Source organism: Heloderma suspectum, chromosome W (genome assembly GCF_057233095.1).
Source record: "Heloderma suspectum isolate Gila_16-S chromosome W, 16-S_ref, whole genome shotgun sequence".
Lineage (NCBI taxonomy): Eukaryota > Metazoa > Chordata > Lepidosauria > Squamata > Helodermatidae > Heloderma > Heloderma suspectum.
Genome location: NC_139475.1, coordinates 66,143,626 through 66,168,610, shown reverse-complemented (window position 1 = coordinate 66,168,610; position 24,985 = coordinate 66,143,626). Strand labels below are relative to the sequence as shown.

General features: G+C 46.7%; 1 protein-coding gene across 3 annotated transcripts in view; it reads left to right on the top strand.

Moving 5' to 3' along the window:
• The first annotated feature begins 12,907 nt into the window (after nucleotides 1–12,907).
• The window catches only part of LOC146334115 (ELAV-like protein 1), a 38,183-nt gene continuing 26,105 nt past the window's right edge, over nucleotides 12,908–24,985 (top strand). The window contains exon 1 of one of the 3 annotated variants that reach the window (XM_084825193.1): nucleotides 12,908–13,039. The gene's annotated coding sequence lies outside the window, so the exon portion shown is untranslated. Of the gene's footprint in view, nucleotides 13,040–13,165; nucleotides 13,306–24,985 lie in introns of those variants that run through there. The other 2 variants (XM_084825191.1, XM_084825192.1) reach the window with 2 other exon arrangements.

The following is a 24,985-nucleotide window of genomic DNA, read 5'->3' as shown; positions in this document are numbered from 1 at the left end:
TGCAGCCGACATGGGCTCTGTCACCCTGCCTTCCTCCAATGTCATGGCTTCTTGGAGGAGGCCAGTCCCCCGACAGACAGATCTGCCAGAGGAGCTCAGAGGGCTGCCATCTGAGTACCGGGCGGAAGATTCGGGTGAAGTTGGTCTGCTAAAATCTGCAGCTCCTGTAAAAATTACCGTCCGTACTGACGTCCCCCCCCCCCCCCCCGCGGTGAAGCAATATCCCAGGTCATTGGAAGCCGGAGAATGCGTTGGGAAACTAATTGAAAAACCTTTAAAACAAGGTGTCTCAGTGCAATGTTCTTCACCCTGTAACACCCCAATTCTGGCTGTCAAAAGGAGGACGGAACCAGGACAGCCCCCCAGTTACCGCATGGTGCAAGACCTCAGGCTAATGAATAAATTTGTGATCCCAGGACATAATGTTGTCCCAAATACCGCCACCATAATATGCAGCATCCCTGCAAGTGCACGTGTGTATACAGTATTAGACCTGATATTTTACTCTGTGCATGGCTCAGAGGAAGATGGCAAAATTGACTCAGTCGTATTGCCTAACGCCCTAGGTGAAAGAGGACATCAAAGAGGAAGTTGCCGTGGTGTAAGTCTGAGGCTGAATATCTGGGACACATTCTGTCTTGTGCAACCAGAAAGTTGTCTTGCAAACGTGTGCATGCCATGACAAAAATGAATGCCCCCTCTACCAAAACCCAGGTCAGAGCCCCGTTGGGCATGTTGGGGTATTGCAGAGCTCGGATCCCTGGCTTCTCTGAAATTGTGAAGCCATGGTTAGAGAAGACAAAGGCTGCAGCCCCAGAAGAGCGTGAGTGGATGAGGCTTGACTCCCAGGCTTGGGAACAAGTGAAGACTCCCTTGTATCCGCTCCAGCTTTAGGTCTCCCAGATTATACTAATCCTTGTATTCTGTTTGTACATGAGAAACGTGGTGCAGCTTCTGGGGTGCTCTCTCAAAATTCTGGACCTCTTAGGAGGCCAGTGGGGTATTACTCTGGGCAATTAGACAGCGCTGCGAAAGGCTGTGCCTCTTGTGTGCGCAGTGTTGCAGCCGCGGCACTCACCGTTGAAAACGTCCAAGACATTGTACTTGGTCACCCTTCGCAACTCTGGGCGCCCCATGCAGTATCCGCTTTGTTAACCCAGCAGAATACCCAGCATTTTTCCAATGCCCGTTATACCAAATATGAGACTTTGTTGCTCCAAACCCCGGAATTAACTATTTCACGGTGTACCGTGTTAAACCCCGCAACTCTTATGCCTGAGCAAGATCCAGATCTCCCGCTTGACTGTAAAGCAGTTATTCGTGAAGTGCGAATGCCTAGAGAGGATCTGAAGGACACACCTTTGCAAGGTTCTGCATTCACTTGGTTTGTTGATGGGTCTTCCAGGCTGGTGGGTGGAACCCGTAAGACAGGCTGTGCAGTAGCGTCAAACACAGGAGTAATTGACTCTGGACCCCTGCCAGGACATAAAAGTGCACAAGCCGCGGAACTGACTGCTTTAGCCAGAGCTTGTGAAAAAGCAGGAGAGAGATCTCTGGCTGTCTACACCGATTCTAAATACACCTGTGGAGTTTGTCATGCTACAGGTGCCCTAGGGAAAGAGCGAGGATTCATCACAGCAGCGGGGAAACCAACTTCCCCAGGTATACATCCGATGGCTGAGCGGGTGGTTTCTTCCTGCCCGCAGTGTGTAAAGGAGAATGCAAAAGCCATACCGCCTGGGCCCCAAGGCGGAAGGCCATGGGTGCAACGGCCATTTGAATCCATCCAGATTGATTTCGCTCATTTGCCCGAAACACAAGGGTTCCAGTGGCCAATGACAGTGGCTGCTAGTCATTGTAGATGAATGATCGGGATGGGCGGAGGCTTTCCCCTGAAGGAAAGCCACAGCCCTAGAGGTGGGGAAACATTTGATGAAGGACATTGTCCCGAGATTCGGCCCGCCTCGGCGTGTGTTCTCAGATCTGGGGTCACATTTTACCGCTGCACTAACACAGGCCCTGTCAAAGTGCTTAGGGGTCACCTGGCATCTCCACACCCCCTACCACCCCCAAAGCGCTGGGCAAGTAGAAAGAATGAGTGCCACTCTCAAAAGGAGGCTGGCTAAGATCTGCAAAACTCCCACCTCACCTGGCCTACTGCGCTTCCTCCAGCCCTACTATCAGTAAGGACCATCCCATGACAGCCCATCGCTCTGTCTCCTTATGAGGTTTCATTTGGAAGGCCTCCACCGATCGGCCGAGGATGGGCTGTTCCTCAGGTTACACTGCTAGGAGGGGATGAAGACTTAACTGCTGATACTGTTCAGTTGCAGGGCCAGTTCCAACGTATCCGCAGACACATGGGCGACGCGCAACCACTGCCCCTTGATGTGCCAGCTCATCCATTCCTACCCAGAGATGAGGTCTACATTCGCGCATGGGCAGCCAAAGGCCCCCAAGAACGCTGGACCGGTCCCCATCTTGAGTTGCTGACCGCTCACACAGCAGTAAAGGTGAAAGGGAAGCCCGCTTGGATCCACTGCGCCCATTGCGTCAGGGGTCCGTCAAAAGGCTCTTCTGATCCTGCACTTGCAGCAAGGCGCGAAGGTGAGGACCACGCACAGCAGGAGAACAGCACCGCTAGCCTTTCTCCGGACCCTGTGGACGAAGCAAGGCCAGAAGCAGAAGCAGAAGAGGAACGGGCTCATCACGCAAGTACTGACCTGTCTGACTTTTCGCAACTCACACATGCAGCGAACCACTGGGAAGCTGCACACGCCCCACCGTCTGACGGGGCTCGGTCAGCTCTGCCAGACTATCTGAGGGTCCACCCACAACCTCAGTGGGTGATTGAACATTATGACCAGCGGGATCAACCTTTAAAACTTAAAATCAAAAGAAAGTAATAAAAATCGATCCTATGTGGGGATACTGGGCAATAGTTGGATTTGGGTTGCTAGCAGGGTAAGCGTTGCGGCGTGCATGTTGGAGAAGAGCTTGCACTGGCAGAACGTTTGGACGTGTTGTTTTCATGTGCCTTCTATCTTCTTGTATCGGTAGTCCTCGAGTGCCAGTATTGCAGACTGATCCTTCCCCAAGTAGCGTTCTGGGTATCACTCAGAGCATCCAACAAACCTTTGCTCTTTCAGACTGTTGGATGTGTTTGGCGGCCTCTACGGCTACCTCGGCTCCAACGCCCTGGGAGGCCAAACCTTGGAGCGCAGCTAACTTGGCAACCCCCTGGTTCCCTTGAAGTCAGATAACAGCACTTGGAAGGATTTGGGGCTTCCAAATGCTCACACCTGGTGGTCTGTCATTCCTACGTTGGGAACATTCCGTTTTAATAGCAGCCGTAAAGATGGACCGTTTGGGGGTAAGTCCAGCTGTCTTTGAGCCCAGTACAGTAGCACGAGATTTGACATCTCTCACCAGGAGACTTATGGCAGTAGCTGAAGTGTTTGCCAGTCATGCTGCAGATGCCTTGGGCCTGGTTGCTACTCAGATGACTCAAATGCGGGAAGCCATCATCCGGAACAGAATGGGTTTAGACTATCTGCTGGCAGCTGAGGGCGGCCTGTGTGGGAAACTTCATTGGTCTGGCTGTTGTCGAAAGATGGATGAGATGGGAAAACTGTAAAACAGTGGGCAGCAGACGTTAGGGAAGTAGCGCATGTACCTGTACAAGCCTGGAAAGGATGGAATCCTGTAGACTGGCTACCCGGATGGCTCCCAAACCTCGCCTGGTTGAGGCAAGGCTTTCTCGTTGTGTTGGGCATTCTTTTTGTGGTATCGTTCTTACCCTGCATCTTCGCGTGCTTCACGTCTTGTATAAGAAGACAAGTTAGCCAGCAATTTCGTGCTACGTATCAAGGCTTGCCACAGGAAGAGGTAGAAAATTGGAAAGAACCGCTGAAGCAGTGGGCTGACGGCACTCTCTAGGTGATCCAGTATGAAGAATTCAGCTCCTATTGGATCAAATGAGGGAATGTGCAAGGCAAAGCCATGTCGTCTCGGCTTCTTCGCGCCTACGTGGCAGACTCCTCAAAGGCCTAAAACGGTTGTCTCTGTTTCTTCCGTACTGAAGGAGAAACTGCTAGGACAGTAGAGATAGGTTATGTTGTTGGCACAGCAACTCACCCCACACCTATGAATCATCGTGTTTGCAAAATAATTGGGTCATAAATCCTGGGAAAGTTGCAGGGCCCCGAGAGAGGAAGCCGGGGCTGGTTGTTCAGTAAAAGTTCAGTTGACAATGAGCAGACATGCGCGCTGGGCTTGGCTGATGTCACTTATTTAGCCACACTATGATTATAAATGTAACTGGGGAGTGTTGACCTGCGCTGCCTCTGGGTTGACAGAGCTGCCTTCATCGTACACGAATCAACTCGAGTTGGATCTTATCCGCGTGTCCAGAGCTTAATTGGAGGGCAGCTGGGCACGGACCTCCGAGTCCAGTTTGGGACTTTTACCACACAGGGGCTACTTATTCCACTCTTAACCCACAAGAGTGCCCCTTGCCATCAGGGCAAAAAGTTGTAAATGTGATTGGCTTTAGCGGAACACTAGAAACGCAACCAATATCAAAGGAAGTCCCTGTTGAAGTCCCAGGAAGTCAAGAAGTTTTAGAACATGCATTTTTGTTGGGCCCAAATACACCAGTAAATTCGTTGGGAATAGATTTGTCATGTAAAAGATTCATCGTACTTGTTGCAGCAATTGGCAAAAAAGGGCACAAGGTGTCAAAAGATAAAGTATGGTGGGTAGAGCGGAAGGTGCTGTATCTAGTACATTGGACTTCGGCTGGGAGGCCGAGAACTCACTAGTCAGAGAATAGAAGCAGTTCAAAAATACTCTAGACCCATCACCCAAAAGCAGTTGAGAGGGTTCCTGGGCTTGACTGGGTATTGCAGGCAATGGATTATGGATTTTGCAGAAATCACCAGGCCACTCCAGAGCCTTTGCAATGGCTCCTGAAGAACGAAGAAACATCTGCCAGCTAAAATCAGCTTTACTAAGCGCCCCGGCCCTGGCGCTGCCAGATTATGGCAAATCCTCCACTTTGTTTTGCCATGAAAAGGGGGGAACAGCATCCGGGGCACTTACCCAAGATCATATTCAAGTAAAAAAAGAAAAAGCCATACGCTCAATCCTGCCACCCTCCTCCCGCTCAAGGGAGAAGGAGAACCACGTGATCGTGAAATAGAAGTTTTAAACAAAGCAAGCTGAGACAAGATTGGTCAGATCAAGCTTTAAGCAAAGGGGAAAAGTGTTGTTTTGTAGACGGTTCTGCCAAAAGGGGTGCGGAGGGACAGCCGTTGGCAGTATATGTTGTAGCAGAGAATTCAGGAAAAATATTAGAGGCTGCACCATTACCAAGAAGTTTGTCATCTCAAGTAGCAGAATTATTTGCACTCGCTCGAGTGCGTTTGAGGCACAGAGACCCGAAAGTCACTATTTACACAGACTCTAGGTATGCCTTTGGAATTGTTCATGGTTCTGGAAGTTTATGGAAAAATAGAGGGTTCCCGACAACCGCAGGGACACCCATAAAGAATGCAAATTTTGTAGAAGGGTTGTTAAATGCTGTACAAAAACCTTACTTCACTGGCAGAGTAATCTCAGCCCTAGAAAACGCACTGAGCATAGAGCAGCATCTTCACTGTCCTTACCATCCCCAGTCAGTGGGACTGCTAGAGAGACATAATGAGATTTTGAAAACAAAATTGCAAAGATTCGTGAAAGCACTGGCACTAAATGGCCAGAAGCGTTGCCATTAGCCCTATACGCCATGAGGGCAACCCCAGGCTCATTAGGACTGTATGCACGTGAAATATTGCTACGCGGACCCGCGAGGACTGCTGCCTCACCACCCACAGCCATGAAATTTCAACAGGTTGATGGACACATCAGAGACTATTGTGTCCAGTTAGCAAACTCCATGCAAGAAATCTTTCCACAGGTCAAGGCAGCTTTGCCTACCCCCAACCAAGACGAAGGAAGTCACAAGCTGAAAGCAGGAGAGTGGGTGTACGTGAAGTCATTCCAGCGAGAGACTGCTCTCCAGCCCCGGTGGAGAGGGCCATGTCTCATTCTCCTCACCACCAGCACAAAGGCCCAGAAGCAGACGTGAACCAGCAGATGAGGAGGAGGACTGAAACTGACCCTCAGCAGGCTGTCAGACCAAAAGTGACAGCCCAGAAGCAGATGACTCCAGAAGTAGACAGCTGACCCAAGACTGGCCCAATCTTGTTTCCACAGGGGTTTAAGACAACAAAGATTTCCAAGATGAAAGACAACAAAAACTCAAAGGGTGCTGTGGAGGGCAGCAAGCAAAAATAAAAACCTCGAAGATTTAAGGACAAAGAGGAAGGAAATGAGTAATTGTTCAAATATTGACATAATGAAGTACTTTCTGGCATGTTGTTGCCTTTAGGCTGCGGCTGAATATGAAGATAATCTAGCCGTCCAGCTAACACAGAGAGTATCAAACATACTTAATAACAGTACTTGTTAGATGTACACTAACGCCCCAGAATATAAAACAGGGAGTCCCGTTGATTCCAGCACCATTGACATTGCTAAACATAACACATGCAATAGATAAGAGCAGAAATTTGACATGGGTTCAAACAAATCATACAGACATTACTGGATTCCTATAAGTAATTAACAAACCTAGTATTTGGTGTATTAACCAAACAAAACCACAAAGTGGAAGAAGAAATTTAAGAAAGAGCGTGTGATAATTATATATCCAAAACAAGTCAAGGAAATCCACAGGTTAAAATAGGCCACTCCACTTGTCAAACCTTTAAAAGTTTCTACGCTGTCTCTAATGTGTGGCAAAAGGCCTGCAATGCAAAAGTCTCTTTGATAGAGAGCTCTGGGAATGTGTTTGAGTTTCAAAAGGAGAATGCTACTTAAATGGTACCAAAGTAAATGCCACCACTGACAAAGATGGAAGCACTATTATACCATTTGAAGGTTATTATGTACGGTTTGTTTTAGGTTCCAACAGTAACATAGCTGCACTAGAGGGCCACTATTTTGTATGTGGTACCAAGGCTTATTGGTATGGCATATGTTATGTCAGCTGGTTGGTACCTGGGATGTGAGTGTTAAACCCCTCCCAACTGGAAGGCACCGAAATAAGCACACTGTCAAAGATTTCAAGGCAATGTTAGAAAACAAATATAAAAATCCCCTTACTGTTGGAAAACTGATTGGATGCTCCATAGCAGGAATTCTTCCTGGAGTAAGTACTGCATACCTGAGACGGTGTGTGATTAGACTCTGAGCAGTCACTGAAGTAATGGCTGATGAATTTAGGCAATCCATTGAAGAACTGGGAAATGCCATTTCAACCCTAACACAGACTCAAGAGCAAATAAGGCAGATGGTAATCCAAAATAGAATGGCTTTGGATTTTGTTTTGCCCTCTGAAGGAGGAGCCTGTGCTGTTATTAACCAAGAATGCCGTGTATACATCAACAGCTCCTTTCAAGTGGTTGAGGCTCATGTAAATGATGCTATTGTCCATGCTAACAGAGGCAGTGATATAACACATGTTCCCAAAGATACTTCTATGGATTGGCTAAGTGGATGGCTTCCCAGTCTCACAGGGTAAGGGGTGGTGGCAGAGACTGTGAGGCCCTAGTAGATACTGGAGCCAAATTTTCTATGATCCCTGTGTGCCTTCTGTAAGAAAATTAGGCACTAGAAGCGTGACTATGAAGCCTTGAAGCAAAAAGAGAGGGGCGGGGGGCAGAAAGGATTTTGCATGAACAAGAAAGAGACTAAGACAGACCGGGGCCCGGCCCCCTCTTAGCCGTCTCTGAGGCAAGACGGGACCCCATAGTCAAAATTAAAGTTGGGGGCCGCTCCTACAATGCCCTTGTAGATACAGGGCCGCCCTGTCCATCCTCCCCCCTTAGCCAACCACCAACGGGAAGTGGGGGATCTACCACCATAATGGGGGTTGAGGGAAGGGCAACCCGAGTGCCCCTTTCTTGTCCCTTGCTCACCAAGGTTGGGAAAACACACCTAGAACACGCCTTTGTCTGTAACCCCTCCTGTCCGGTGGCATTGTTAAGAAGGGACTTATTGACTAAGCTCCAAATTGAGATTGCTTTCACTTCTGACGGAAGGATAGAAGTACGGCTTCCCCTCTTTTGGATTCTCCTGATGCAAGCAGGGAGTCTATTGCAAAGGTCTCGAGCAAACTGGGCTCCGTCAGTCTGTGTGCCATCAGCCATTCCAGCTCTTCTGCTGACATTGGGGCCAACGACTTCCATGGCAACTACGCCTTTGAGGGCATTGGTGATGAAGACCTCTAGGGGCCCTGCCCTGACGCAACTCTGTGGGATGTAAAATCTCCTCCTGGGTGGATCTCCATGTGCCTCAACCCCAGCCAGCTGCCCACCCTCTTGTCTACATGGATGGGGAAACGGCGCGACCGCTGTATGAGGCTCTGCAAAAAGATAAATTAGATAAATGGAAATGGACTAAAAAAATGAATAAGTCTTTCCTCAGTCTCAAAGCTGCCCTTGTGTCGCCACCTGCCCTAGCCATACCAAATCCCAGTCAACCATTTAGACTCTATGTGCATGAGAATAAAGGCGTAGCCTCGGGAGTAATTTGCCAGCAAAAGGGCCCCTCCTGGAGGCCGGTGGGATATTACTCCAAGGTCCTTGATGTCGTGGCAAGAGGCTGGCCGAGTTGCTTAAGGGCAAATAAGGCCGCAAAGAGGGCAGCCAAGGAAAGAATCCAAGAGACATTTCTCGTCTTACCCAGAAGAGAGGAGCCCCCCACATACTCCCCTTCCAAGTTACAGATGGTGCAAGAACACAGAGTAAGTCCCCGTGGCGACGGATGGATCCAGATGACAGATGGGAGGCTGCTCCTACCACAGACCCTGCAGGGAGCTATCTTAGAGCAAGTGCATCATTCTCTTGGACACCCTGGGGCATCAGCCATGATTGACCACTGCAAGAGGCTGTTCGTCTCTCCTGGCCTAACTGTACGCACCCATCGATTAGCAGCGACATGTGAGGTTTGCCAGAAAATTAATTCCCCCAGGGCACCCCCTCCACCAAGGGGAGGGCGACCATGGGCGTATTATCCCTTCCAGAGGGTGCAGATTGATTTTGCTGAAATGCCACCGTGTAGGGGTTACAGACATCTGCTTGTAATAGTGTGTCAAATGACAGGGTGGGTAGAGGCGTTTCCATGCAGAAACTGTCAAGCAAAAACTGTAGTTGCTAAGTTGTTACAGGAGGTGATGCCCCGGTTCTCCCTGCCTGAGGTTGTAGAGTCCGACCAGGGCTCACATTTCACCTCAGCTGTTACGCAAGGACTGGCACGAGCTCTGGGGGTAAAGTGGCACTTACATTGCCCCTGGAAACCCCAGGCGAGTGGACAGGTTAAAAGAACTAATCGGAGTCTCAAGGAGACCCTAACCAAGCTCCAGCAAGGGGTAAAGCTTACTTAGATTGAGGCTTTGCCAATAGCTCTAACAAAGCTTCAAAGAATGCCAAGAAAAGACATAAAGTTGTCCCCCTTTGAGCTAATGTTTAGATTCCCGCCCCGGGTACACTGCGGAAGGAGGGAAGAAGTTAAGTGGGAAATGGGGGATCAGATGTTGAGGGGCCAGTTGACTTCTCTATAGTCCGTTCTTTCACAGCTACGAGCTTACTCTGTCCCATTCCAGAGGTTGCCGCTAGATGCTCCCATCCATCTCTTCCAGCCGAGAGACAAAGTGTTGTTGAAAAAGTAGAATAAAGAAGCTCTAAAAGAAGGGTGAGAAGGGCCTACCTGGTGGGACCAACCAGCCATTCATGTGTGAAACCTGTAGGTTCTAGCAAATGGACACATTGCAGCTGGTTAAAGCCATTTAGATAACCCCTGCCTCCTCCTGTCACCCGGAAAGAACAGGAGGACACGGGCAACGGTCCTCTGCTCCCTGGCACCCCCCCGGAAGCTGCCAGGGACACAGGCGAAGAAGCCATCCAGGAGCCACAATCGCCTCTTGTTTATAAATCCCAGCAGTTAATTGAAACTGCCCTGTCAAAACAAAAGCTTTTGCTTTACTGCACAGACAAAGAAACTCCGCTTTAAGACATGAGTAAAGACTTAAAGGAGGGAATTGTTAGAAAAAGGGGAAGTCTAGCGAGACAGTCACATAAGCATAATCAGAAATAAACATGTTGACACAGTCGTGCTCTAATGAGTCAGCTAACGGCTCAGTCAGTTGACATGACTTGTGGCTAACAGAAAATTGTAAAGGGGGGGGTATAAAAGATTTGTGCATGCTTAGCTTGGGGTCCAGACTGCTCTGCACCCGTTTTGCAAAAGGACTAATAAAATAGTGTTGGATCCACTGCTGCCTGCCTGGCATCCTTTCTTTCAACCAGAAGCAAGAACTTTTTATCTAACAACCTGCACCAGAGAGGGTCACACATGAAGCTGACCCACCTGAAGGTCACCGTTGGAATAATGAACCCCTGAAAGGACTCAAGTAGCTCTACAGAAAGAGGGCACTCTCGTTTCAAGGGTTCCTGATGAATGGAACAAAACTGAGTTCCAATAGTTCAAAAAAAATGTGTTTTTCTTGTCAACATTCTGGTAGCTAGAACAAAGGTGTCCTAGGCCTCACTTGCTGTTTAGAGAAAACCGTCAATGCCACAGTGATAATAGTTTGCGCCTTTAAGTGCGCAGTCCACTGCTGGACCAAAGAGAGTATAAATTTGAGAAAAGCCTTTTGCGGGGGGAATTGTAGTAAAAATGTAACCTAAAAGCCATTGTATGTGTAAGCAGCACGTAGTATTGTAAGAGCTGCGCATGCCTGGAATGAGCAGACAGTAACCCTAAGATAAGGTTGCTAAGCAAACCGCTGGCAACCAATCAAAAGTAACATGCTGGCTGAGGAATGCAAGCTAAGTGATAAAACTGCAGCGCGGAGGTTGCCCAGGGTCGACTCTGCTTTGAGCGTGAGCTCCTTTGTCGAACTGTTTGCAAACAATAAAATCGAGTTGGACCCAGCCTGAAGTTGAGTCTCCTCTTTGGGGCAAATTGGACTAGCCTCCAGGGGGCGAAACTAGCATTTTGTGCAACAATGGGACCTTCTCAAAATGGGGAGAGGTCACGAGCGGGGTACCGCAGGGCTCAGTCCTGGGCCCAGTGCTCTTCAACATTTTAATTAATGACTTGGAGGAGGAGGTGCAGGGAATGCTGATCATATTTGCAGATGACACAAAATGGGGCGGGATAGCTAATACTTTGGAATATGGAAACAAATTTCAAATAGACTGGAGCGCTGGGCAGAAAACAACAGAATGACATTGAATAGGGAGAAATGCCAAGTTCTGCACCTAGGAGAAAGAAACCAAATGCACAGTTACAAGATGGGGGATACGTGGCTCAACAACACTACAAGCGAGAAGGATCTGGGAATTGTTGTCGATCACAAGCTGCAAAAAAGGCCAATGCTCTTTTGGGCTGTATTCATAGAAGCATAGCTTCCAAATCCCGGGAAGTACTAGTTCCCCAGCTATGGTCCATGGGGTCACGAAGAGTCGGACACGACTGAACGACTGAACAACAACAACAACTAGTTCCCCTCTACTCAGCACTGGTTAGGCCTCATCTGGAGTCCTGTGTCCAGTTCTGGGCACCACACTTGAAGAAGGATGCAGACAAGCTGGAGAGGGTTCAGAGGAGGGCAACAAAGATGATCAGAGGACTGGAAACAAAGCCCTACGAGGAGAGACTGAAAGAACTGGGCATGTTTAGCCTTGAGAAGAGAAGACTGAGGGGAGATATGATAGCACTCTTCAAGTCCTTGAAAGGTTGTCACAGAGAAGAAGGCCAGGATCACTTCTTGATCACCCCAGAGTGCAGGACACGGAATAATGGGCTCAAGTGACAGGAAGCCAGATTCCGGCTGAACTTCAGGAAAATCTTCCTGACTGTTAGAGCAACACAACAATGGAACCGATTCCCTAGGGAGGTGGTGGGCTGTCCCACACTGGAGGCATTCAAGATGAGGCTGGACAGCCACCTGTTGGGGATGCTCTGTCTTGGATCCCTGCATTGAGCAGGGGGTTGGACTCGATGGCCTTGTAGGCCTCTTCCAACCCTACTATTCTATGATTCTGTGATCAGAAAATAATTTAGATAAAAATGGGGAACCTGTAGCCCTCCAGATGTTGTTGGACTCCCATCAGCCCGTCAGCAGAGCCCATGGCCAAAGATGGTGGGAGTTGTCGTCTAACATCTGGAGAGCCAAAAGTTCCCTCAACCCTGATTTAGAACAAAGTTTGAAGCAGGGAAGGGAGGGTGCAATCATTTCGCTGAGGTAAATTAAAAGTGTGCATTTAGCAAACAATTTTGAACCACAAGAGTAATGTGTGAATACGTGAAAAGCAGGATGGGGGAGAAGCCCAGCCATTTCGCTGAGGTAAATTCACCGTTTCTAAGGCGCGATTAGCAAAAAGGTTTTGAACCACAAACGTAACGTGTGGAGGCGTGCACCAGAGCAGAGGCGAAAGTGTGGTCGTTCCCCTGAGGTAAACCCCCACAAATCTGTGTTTTGAGAGAACCACAAAGGAACGTAACTTGTGAGGGGCGGAGCGGGAAGAGGTGATGGATCTCGCTGAGATAAAGCCAGCCACGCCCTTTCGGGCGCGGGAGGAGCGAGAAAGAAGCAAAAAGAGCACGCCAGAGCAACCCCTCCTCGAACACCGGCTTACCACCGCCTCCTCGAGCACCCGCTTCTTGACCGGCGCGGCTGACACCCAATGGGCACCGCCGGGCGCGCGGGCCGCGGCCAATGAGTGACGGCGGGCGGGCGTTGCAAGGGGCGCGGCTAGGCAGCACTCCCTCCTCCTTTTCCGCTACTGATTGAAGGAAAGAAGCGGCTCGTTGCGTGGCCGGAGGGACCTACGGCCCTTATTTCTCTTCGTCCCTCCCCTTCCTCTCGCCGCCGCCGCCGCCGCCGCCCGCTGCCGCCCGTCCCGCTGGAGCCGCAGACCGTCGTCAGGTGAGGGCCGCTGCCAAGGGCGGTTGGAAGTGGCGGGAGGCCCTTGCGGCCCTGCCGGGCCTGTGACGCAGGGAAGGGCGGGGCCGCGGTCTTTGTGGGGGCGGGGGGAAGCGGGGCGGGCTCGTTGCGTCAGCGGGTGCGGGCAATACAATGCGAGGTAGGCCCGTCCAGCACAGCAACAATAATTCGGCTTTTGTTGATCCTCTTTTGGAGGCGTTGGAATACATAATAATTGGCCGTCTCTGTTAGGGCAACTGTTTTGTAAGGTAGGCTGTTCGTTCCCATAAGGAGAGCCCTGTGTGGGGAAGGGGGTTTGCGGATGTGGGACGTAATTGCAATTCAAAAATGCAGTGCGGGCAATTTATAATAGCTATGGTATGGCATTTGAGAGGCTATTAGGGGATTGATGGGGATAGGGGAGAGAATGCAATGATATGCAAAGAAGTTATAATAATAACAGTCACATGACATTTTATTTTTAAAAGTCTGTTTGAAGAAGCTTTGTATGTACACATGAACTTACAGTATTCTTTCAGACAACAGCATTGTAAGGTAGACCAGTATTGCTTTTTCCCATGTAAATATATTCATTGCTTGGGGGTAGGGGTTGGAATGCAAACTAAAGACAATCATAACCAATGCAAACTAACTATTATAAGGACAATAACATAGCATTTGCAGGAGCGTTGCATAGGCACTATTTCATAGTCCTTCTTAGACTTGCAACCTTGTAAGGTAGGCTAGTAATGCTGTTTTCTAATATATAGGGAAGGGGGAAAAAACTTGGCCAACAATGATTCTTGCCTAAAGCCCCCTGATGGTCACTACTGCTAAGACTGCTAAATATTTGGTGTATATATTTAAAAATCATTTATAAAATTATTCATGTCTCACCTTCCCGTTTTATGGCGTCATTGGGAGTTTAGGGCATTCAAAGTTGCTAACGAAAGAGCTCCAAAATAATGAATGCGATATGGGATGGTAATGAACATGACGTATCCTGTGTTGGAGCAATAACAGCATTTTATTAGAATATACTGTCGTTGTAGTATCTTAAACCCGATTTGCTTTTTTGCAAAGGAACTTGAGCACTACATTTTAACAATGAGCAAAGATCTGTCCTTTGAGATAAGGAATGGGTGGCAAGCCTAGTTCAAAGTGCTTCTCAATATTTCTTATGCTAGCCCTGTAAGTTAGGTCATATGCATACCCCCATATGTTGGGGTGTTGATGGCAAAGGCTCAGCCAACAGTGGCTCTTTTCTAAAGCCTCCTGACCCTATTAATACTGCTAATAGGGCACATTGGTATGGGGTTTTTTGAATATTCAGTCCTTAATAATCCTCACAATAATTCTCTTTAAAATTTATTTTATATCCAACCTTTTCTTTGAGGAGCCTAAAGCAGCATAAGTGCCCCCCTCTTTTATTCTCAGAACAGCCCTGAGATGCAGGTTAGGTTGCCTCATGCAACTTGGTCCCCTCCAGTTGTGTTAGTCTGCAACCCCCTGGTCTCCCAGTAAGCTTCATGTCTGAACAGGAATTTGAATTCCTTGTAGGCCCCTTCCAACCCTACTAGTCTATGATTCTATGATCTGGGACTCCATGATTCTAGTTCAACACTGTTGTCCTACCCTTCCTGCAAGGTGGCATATGTTGTTCCTCCCACCCCCATTTTAACTTCACAACAACGCTATGAGGTAGGGGTCTGCAGAGAGATCGGTGGCCCAAGATCACCCAGTCAGCTTCATGTCTGAGTGGGCATTTGGACCTGGGTCGCTCAGCTCCATATCTGACGTTCTTGGGGCGCTGTGCTAGTGGGTCAACCCAAGGAGAGCCCGTGCGACTGGGCAGTGAACTGGGACCAGACATATCCAGGCTTAAATCCCCACTGGGTGATCCTGAGCCAGTCACTATTTTCTTAGTCAGCCTACCTTACAGGGTTACTCGGAGGATAACAGGAAAGGGAGGAAGAGCTCCCTAAAGGAAGAGCAGGAAAGAAATTTAATAAGTTATGTTTAATTACACCACCAGTATTGTTGTTTAGGATTTCAAGAGATGGAATAAAATGGGAAGGAAAGAAATATATGGTTAAATTTAAAAAAAGGAACTGGGTGCTGACATAGGTTGGAAAATTTTCTGTGGAAATTTTTTCTGCTGATAAAATTAATATTATAGAATTAGTGAAGCTCAGTAGATAGGCAGCATCTCTCAACCCTAACCTACATCACAGGGTTGTTGCAAGGATAGATGAACACAGCAGGTGCTGATGACCACATCGTGCAGTCCTGTGGGACAGAGGAAGTCTCATAGTTTCACATGGCTGCTTGGCAGCATGTAGCAGGTGTGACATTCAAGTAATTGAAAGCCCCAAAGGGCTGGATGTGCCTGATCTCGTCTGATTTCAGAAGCTAAGTAGGGTTGGCCCTGATTAGTACTTGGATGGGAGACCATCTGGGAATTGGACTTCCTGCGTTGAGCAGGGGGTTGGACTCGATGGTCTTGGAGGTCCCTTTCAACCTTATGATTCTATGATACTTTAAGCTGAGGGTGGAGGGAGGAGCCCTGCCTTTGTCAGAAGAAACTGAATTTTTTCAGCAGTTGCTGTGGTATCTATCTTCCTGGAAAACTTACAGTTTAATACAGGGGGGCAGAAGCTTTTTCACCCCAAGGGCTGAATTCCATTTCGGAGAAGCTTTCAGAGGCCACATTCCAAGGGTGAGCTGGGCCAAAGACAAAGGAGGTGGTGCCAGAGGCAAAAGGGGTGTGCCCCCCCTGCACCCCTGGTTTAATGTGTCTTGACACAACCTCTTAAAAGAAATGATCCCTTGATACAGTTCCTTTTATGCTGCTATGGTGGTTCATAGCAGAAGACCACCACAGTTGCTGAATGTTACTTTGGGCCTGCTCGGTATCCCCTAGAATATTGGAGAGATTGTTGACATTGTGATCCTATTGGAGTTGTCTTAAGCCAACTTTCCCAAACTTTATATCCTCCAGATATGTTAAATTGCAATTCCCGTCATTCCCAGCCAGCATGTGACATGCTGTCAGACACATTTGGAAGGCACCAGGTTGGGGAACTCAGTTTAAACTTTTTCAGACCTGGGGCTCACCTTTAACCCCACCTTGCAACATGGAACCCACTTCTAATGCAGTGGGTTTTCTGGAAAAAAATTAATTGGATCAATTACTGAAAACCTTTTCACTGCTCTAAATCAGTTGACCAGTGATTTAGCATATTTTATTCAGCCACTTTTATGCCACGTTTTTGCCCTTAAAAGAACAACAACTGGGGGGCGGGGGGGGGGTACAGTAATTAGGCTGCAACCCTATGCACACTTACTTGACAATGTGCCCCATTGAACTTAATGGAACTTATTTCTGAGTAGTCATGTACAGGGTAGAGCTGCTAAAATATCCATACACTTAAAACCGAAGTGCATTTAAAAAGCCAGAATACAGCAGATGCAAAGTATGCCTTGTTAATTTTATATGTTATGTGGTATCTCAGAGGTTTTTCCAACAATCCAAAGTAGTTGACCTGAAATATTTGGGGGTGGAGAATCAGTAAAGCACGCTTATTTCTTCTATCCCGCCTTTGCTCAAGACAGCACACGTGGTTCCCCTGTTCTTTATCCTTGCAACAACCCTGTGAGGTAGGCTAAGGTTGAGAGATGTGACCTGTCTGCTGAGCTTCACTAGTTTTATAATACTATTTTTATGTCAGTACCCAGTTCCATTTCTTATTGAGCTGTAGATTTATTTCCCATTTTACTCCATCTCTTGAAATCCTAAACAGCAATACTGGTGGTGTAATTAAGCATAACCCATTTATTAAATTTCTCTCCTGCTCTTCCTCTAGGGAGCTCAGGCTGACTATATGGCTCTTCAGAGCAACCCTGTAAGGTATGCTGGCTGAGAAAATGGTGACTGGCTCAGGATCACCCAGTGGGGATTTAAGCCTGGATCTGCCTGGTCCCAGTTCACTGTGCAGTCACATGGGCTCTCCTTGGGTTGACCCACTAGTGCAGCCTCCCCCAGCCTGGTGCCCTCCAGAGGTGTTGTACTACAACTCCTATCATCCCCATCCAGCTCGGCCATGACATCTGGAGAGCACCTGCTTGGGGAAGGCTGCATTAATTTGACAGTTACTGTTCTATTACTTTGCAAGGGAGCTTACAATAGAATTGTGCAGCAAACGTCTGTCACAGTGAGCTGACACACAGAGGCACAATGGATAAGTCTTGTGCCTGACATTTCTTTAATACAATGGCATGCTCAGAATAGGTGTTCAATCAAACATTGGAGGGTACCACTCTGGGATGGCCTGAAGTTCAGTGCCAAAGCAAGGTCCCGGGTTCAACTCTCAGCATCTCCATATAGGGCTGAGAAAGGTCTCTGCCTGAAATCCTGGAGAGCTGCTGCCAGTCAGTGTTGACAGTACTAGGCTAGACAGACTAATGGTCTGACTCAATATAAGGCAGCTTTCTCTGTTCCTAATACCAGTTGCTAGGGAACACATGCAGGAGGGTGCTGTTGTGCTCATGTGGGCTTCCCAGGGGAATCTTGTTGGTTGCTGTAAAAACAGAACGCTGGACTAGAGAGGCCTTTGGTGTGCTCCAGTTTGGACTTCATGTAAGGAAGCTTCCTACGTTAACTCCAGAAGTAATGTGAAAGCAACATAGAGTGCAATTCTAAGCAGGTCTAGTCAGAAGGGAGTCCCACAGAGCTTGGTGGGTCTTGCTACTTAATGAGTGTTCATAGGACTGCAGACTTGCATATTTTTTCACTGTTCTTGGACCCCAAAAATGACAGTATCTGGGAAGTGTTGTTCAGGTTATGGAATAGATCTATGCGAGCTGAGATCTTTCAAGTGTAAACACGTTGACCATGCCTTTATTAGTGATGCTTACTGTATGGAGACCCAGGATGGGAAAAATCACAGGGGTCCGGTCTCTTGGACTCCTACGAACTTGCAAGGTGGCACTTAAGGGCTCCCTCTGCCCCCAAATCCCTGGTGGGTTTTAAAACAGCAGCGGAACTCCCCCACAACAGTGCTGATGTTTCTGGCTCTGTTCTTCCAGGCCTCAAGGATGTAAGAGTTTGAGTAAGCATGGAATTAGGGGTGCTGCTACATAGTGAAGTATTGTGGATTGGGAGTTGGGGAAGCCTCTTAGAAGCAGCTAGCTCTTCCACAGCAAAAAATGTAGCAGTGAGCTCAGGGGGTGGTGTGTTTGTGCGCACACAGGTTGTGCTGATGAGCCAAGAATGTACCATCTTAAGGGTACTGGGGGTATGTATGTTTTTGAAGAATACCAACACTATTACATGCACAGATTGTTTGCCTAATCTGAAAGGAGTGGGTTTTCCATTCATGCATGGTGAGTTTTCAGGTTGCTGAAAGCTCTGCTTCTGCTTAGTCAACCATTTGTTTGTAAAATAAAATGTTAGATCTGACATTTTGTTCTTTACCCGTATATTGTGTGCTAAATGTACTGAGGGTGCTCTTTTCCTCTCAAATTGGTCATTACACTTTTGTTTCTTGAAGAGCAGGATATCAATGTTGGGGCAATTCACTATTCAGCTCCTTGTTTGCTTTTGCTAAAAGTTCCACTCTGATTCACCAAAATCTCTCCCAGTTTACATTAAAAAAGGGGGTGGGGGAGAGAGTATGAAAATCAAGAAAGCAAAACAGGGAAAAATATTCACCATCTTTATCTACCTCTCTTGCAAGGCTGGAAGATAATTTCCAATTTTTAGGAGCCAGTATCAGATGTTACCTTTTTTGGTTCCTGGATTTTTATTTTCTCTTCAATCCTGTTTTTGCTTGTGAAATATACACACAAGCTTTAATAAATATAGTTTAATAAGTATAGACAAGATGTTTTGCCCTTTTCTTGCTATTTTAGCCCTCATTCTCACAAACAGCTGGCAAAAGTGCTCATTCTGTTTCTTGACTTTACTACTTCAGACATGACCAAATGTCCCTTTATGCAAAAACTGTCCCTGCACATAGAAAGCTAGCATGTCAGAAGAAAGGGTTCTGGCCTAGGCTACTTCCTGGCATGCTAGCTTATCTGCATGGATGACTATTTTGTACAGGGGAGCACTCCCTCATGTGGCCTCAACCTGATGCCAGCAATGTGCACTCAAGAAAAAGGTTTCATTGCATCATCTCGTTTGTGAGAGCTAGGCCTTGGCTGGGTGTGTAATACAGCTTCTCCATACAATTAAGGTCTTCAGCATAATCAACAGAACCATTATTAGAATGTTTGCATGATCCCTTTTGTAGTTCCAGGCCTTCCTGATTAACTACCCTCTGGTTTCATCTTCCTCCAAATCTGGCTTATAAATAGCCATTTCCCTGGTCGCCTCCAGTGGGCAGAAGTCACTTGTTGGCCTACCAGGCAAGAAAGCATGATACTCTGGGGGAAAAAAATACATACATTGTTTCTACTTATTGGGCCACACGGGCTGGAGTGTTGGTTACTGTTTTGGGTGTGGGGGGAGGGATTCCAACTTTCATAGATGTCCTGGTTTCATGAGATCTAGCCCACCGGGGCCTTCCCAGCTCTCGTATGAGAAAAACCTTCTACGCAGAAATGGAAGGGTGTAATAAAGGTGAATAGGTATGGGCGAAACCTGTCCTTTTTTTTCTCCAGCGAATTTTCCACATACATGCCCTGGATATCCATGGAAATTCTGCAGAATGCCTCGGGTAGCTTCACTTTGGGGAACTATGGCCATAAATCAAATACGCATTCAAATAGACACCACCGTCCATTTGTTCCACTGGGATTTGCATCTGGATACTATCCGTTACTTACAGTATTATTTGTTGCATCCAGGTATGGATCGTTAGGAAGCCACTTTCTACTCAGTTACACAATTGGTCCAGCATGCTCAATATTGTCTGCACTGACTGGCAGTGGCTCTCCAGGATTTAGGCAGAGAAGGCGCTTTCCCAGCCCTACCTGGAGATGTCAGGAATTGAACCTGGGACCTTTTCCATGCAAAGCATGGGCTTTGTCACTGAGCTACAGCCTTTCCTGCAAAAAGAAGGCAAGGTTCCAGTCCTCATGGTTCTGAATAAAGGGCTAATTTAAGCAGGTACACAGGAAGCTGCCTCATACTGAATCAGACCATTAGTCCATCTACTCAGTATTGTCTAGATTGACGGGCAGCACTTTTCTAGGGTTTTAGACAGGGATTTCTTCCAGGTTTGCTTGTATATGGCAGGGATCCCTAGGATGTATCCATGTGCTCTAGTAAGCTACAGCTCCTCTACTCAAATGTTGTCAGTTCCTTTTGTCCTTGGCACATCCCCATTCTTAACCCCCACCCCTCTTAGCTTGTGCAAGAGTTTGCAATATATGGGTGTGGGTGTTTTCCTGACAAAGTAGGTAATATTAGCCACAAGGTGGGTTCAAGATAATTTTCCACATCAGCAGGTTTACAGTATCTGTATTGGAAATGACATCTGCTGCTTGCCTCAAATGTGCCTGATCTGACCTGAAGTTTATGTCCCAAAGATCTTTTCATATCACAACCTGCATATTTACTTAAAGGTACACGCCTCTAAGTACGTTGGGGCTGACTCCCTATTAAGCATCCATAGGATGGTAGCCAAAGTCTGATAGTTGCAGCTAAATTGCTAAGAGTACATGGCTGGTGGCTAGCATTAATTGTTAAAAGGTGTAAGAATATTATTTATTTATTTATTTATTTATTTATTTATTTCTATACCGCCCAATAGCCGAAGCTCTCTGGGCGGTTCACAAAAATTAATTATTAATTAATTAGTGTCAGATCTTGGAATTTCATTCAGTTCTAATATTTTTGTTCGATGATTCACTTGTTCAATAAGCATGCTCAGACTTGAGTTATGTCAGGGGTTCCTTGGTCTGTATTCTCTTTCTCCCTTTGTATTGGTCATTATGTTGTCCTGTTTCCTTTTTGGTGTATGTGAACATAGTTGAAATGGGCCTATCATTCTCCTGTAGAAAATGTGGTGCTGCTGACCAATATAAGTAAAGTTTGGGATGGCAGACAGGGATAATATGCTTATTCAAAAATTGAGTGTTTATTATAAACTGGAATGATAAAATCCACGATAATGTACAGCCCTATGCTTTATTAAAAGCAATTTAATGAAAACATCAAAACATAAATCTATTATGTCATAATTAAATGATTGTTTCCTAGCTGTATAAAACAAACTTGTTTCCTAGCTGTATAAAACAAACTTGTTTCCAATAAAAGTCTTCATGTAGTGGTGCAGGGGAGATAATACAGATAAATCATTTCCCTTGGAAAATCTCCTGAAATCCATTGATATTTCAAGTTGTGGAGGGAAAGGAGCAGTGAATACCAAAGCCTCCAATTCAGAATTGCTGAACAGTGGAATTTAAAATTTCTACTGTGCAACAGTTTCCTCACTGGAAGGCCTCTTCTGTTTAAGTTAGTCGTGCATTTTGTTTATCGGCTCCAGTGAATTTTACTTCCTCTTTCTCACCATTGAGTATGAAACAAGCTTTTGTATGCAGAAAGATTTATGTCAATCAGCGTTGGTTCTGTAGCGTATACAGTCAGGGCCAGAAATATTGGAGCAAGGATAACTGTTTTGGCAGTTGGCCTCTGCACACCACCACTTCGAAGTTGAAAGGAAGCACACCCAGATGGGAGCGAAGTCAGGACTTCCAGCTGTAATTCAAGGGGTTTGACAACAGTGGGGCACTAACCATTCAGGAAGTACAGGAAGTACAGCCAGTGGCATGCACACACCCCCATCGTTGGTGGCTCATAAGTAATGGAACAAATGGCTGACAAGCAGCTGCATGGCAAGGGGTGGCCTGTTTCCTAGGTACCCCATGACCAGTCAAGCAGAGGAAAGGCCTGGAGGTGGTTCTGAGGATTACATTTACATCTGGTAGCTGTTCACTGGAACCCCCAACATGAGGTCCAAAGAGGAGTCCATGCAAGTGAAGGAGGCCATCATTAGGCCGAGGAAACAAAATAAACCCATCAGAGAGATAGCAAAAACAGTGGGAGTGGCCAACACAACAGTTTGGAACATCCTGAAAAAGATGGAATTAACTGGCAAGCTCAGCAACAGCAAAAGGCCTGGCAGACCACGGAAGACAACTAAAGTAGATGACCGCATAATTCTGCTCATGGTGAAGAGGAACCCTTTCACAACATCTAGCCAGGTCAAGAATGCCCTTGTGGAAGTAGGCATGTCATTGTCACCATCTACAGTTAAGAGACGGCTTTATGAATGTAAATACAGAGGCTTCACAACAAGGCGCAAACCACTGGTCACGCTCAAGAACAGACAGGCCTGTTTTAATGTTAATGATAATAAAATTATCATTAACATTAAAAACATTTAAAAGTAAACTCAGGAAATGTGTTACTACTTTCTGAATAAGCTATACTTTAAATTTACTATACCAAATGTGATAATTTTATGAGCAAACAAAGTTATACATAATACATTCTAGGAAGTTCAGCAAGTAGTCCTTGAAACATTTGAACCATCCTTAAAAGCCAGAACAAGCAGGAGGAGCTGGAGGCAGAAGATAACTGGTGTACAGTGTCTGTTACTGTTTGTGAAGAGTTTGTTGAGGTAGAGTTAGGGAAATCTCATCTGACAGACAAGCTATTGACAAGATAACTGGGAAAGACTCTCTTACCTATTAGGCATGGTAACCAAAGCATATTTAATTTAAGAACCTTTAAGTGATTTCAACCCATTAATTGAAAAGTGACATTTTATTTCCCTCTTGTAAATAATTCCCTTTAATAAACTTTTCATTATTTAACAATATTTATGAGTCGCTTACATTTAAAAAAATTCTAAGCAATGTACAAAAACAAGTCTTCATAGAGAGGACAAGATTACCTTGTTGGAAAAGGTATGCTTTCAGTAAGCACCAAAAACTCAGAAGGGTTGGCACCTGCCTAATTTGTAGTGGCAGGGAATTCCAGTGTGTGGGCACTAAAATACTGAAGGCCATATTCTGAGCTGTGGTTGACCAGACCTCCAAAATCATGGATTCCACCAGGAGGGTATCTCCTGATGGGCACAGCAACTGAGCAGGCTGGTACAGGGTCAGGTGATCTCATAAGTATCCGGGTTCTGAGTTGTTTGTGGCTTTGTAAACAATTGTTGTTTATTCGGGCAGTCGCTTCCGACTCTTCGTGACTTCATGGACCAGCCCACACCAGAGCTTCCTGTCGGCTGTCGCCACCCCCAGCTATACAACCGCAATATACAACCGCAGTAAAGTGTGTGATGACATACTGAGGGGAAGGGCCTCAGCTTAGTAGCAGAGCAGGTGTTTTGTACCCCGGTTCAATCCCCGGCATCTCCAGGTGAATGGCAGGCACATGTTTTAACTTCCTCTGCTGCCTGTATATACTACACCGTGCTCATCCCACTAGGTTTACACCAAGGCTGTCTTCTCAGATGTTCCATGAGGGGCTGATGCTATTGACATAGGGGCCACAGCTCTACGGCTTTACATTAAAAAAAATCTCAGGTTCAATCTCAGACATTTCTGGTGAAACAATCTTAGCCAGGATTGGAAAAAAGACTGTGAAACTGCTACCAGTCAGAGCAAACAAGACACACTTAGTCTGACTGCTTTGTTGTTGCTTATTCAGTCAGTCGTTTCTGACTCTTCGTGACTTCATGGACCAGCCCACGCCAGAGCTTCCTGTCAGCTGTCGCCACCCCCAGCTCCCCCAAGGTCGAGTCCGTCACCTCCAGAATGTCATCCATCCCTCTTGCCCTTGGTCGGCCCCTCTTCCTTTTGCCTTCCAATGTCCCTGGCATCAGCATCTTCTCCAGGGTATCCTGTCTTCTCATGATGTGGCCAAAGTACTTCAGTTTTGCCTTTAATATCATTCCCTCAAGTGAGCAGTCTGGCTTTATTTCCTGGAGGATGGGCTGGTTTGATCTTCCTGCAGTCCAAGGCACTCTCAGAATTTTCCTCCAGCACCACAGTTCAAAAGCATCTATCTTCCTTCGCTCAGCCTTCCTTATGGTCCTGCTCTCGCAGCCATAGGTTACTACAGGGAATACCACTGCTTTAACTATACGGACCTTTGTTGTCAGTGTGATGTCTCTGCTCTTCGCTATTTTGTCAAGGTTGGTCATTGCTCTCCTCCCAAGAAGTAAACGTCTTCTGATTTCCTGGCTGCAGTCAGCGTCTGCAGTAATCTTTGCGCCTAGGAAGACAAAGTCTGTCACTGCCTCCACATTTTCTCCCTCTATTTGCCAGTTCTCAATCAAGCTGGTTGCCATAATCTTGGTTTTTCTGAGGTTTAACTGCAACCCAGCTTTTGCACTTTCTTCTTTCACCTTCGTCATGAGGTTCCTCAGCTCCTCCTCACTTTCAGCCATCGAAGTGGTATCGTCTGCATATCTGAGATTGTTCCAGCGATTTTAACTCCAGCCTTGGCTTCATCAAGCCCAGCACATCACATGATGCGTTCTGCGTACAGACTGAATAGGTAGGGTGAGAGTATACAACCCTGCCGTACTCCTTTCCCAATCTTAAACCAGTCCGTTGTTCCGTGGACTGTTCTTACCGTTGCTACTTGGCCGTTCTACAGATTCCTCAGGAGGCAGACAAGATGACTTGGTATCCCCATCCCACCAAGAACATGCCACAATTTGTTATGATCCACACAGTCAAAGGCTTTAGAATAGTCAATAAAACAGAAATAGATGTCTTTCTGAAACTCCCTGGCTTTCTCCATTATCCAGTGGAACAATGTTGCAAACGTCTGTCCATAGTTCTTCTGGGACCCTATCTACTAAGTCTAGTCCCTTAAATCTATTCTAAGTTCGCAACATTGTTCAGGAGGCGGCAACAAAAAACGTCCCAAAGAAAAAGAAAACCAAGAAGGCAAGATGGCTGTCTGCTGAGACCCTG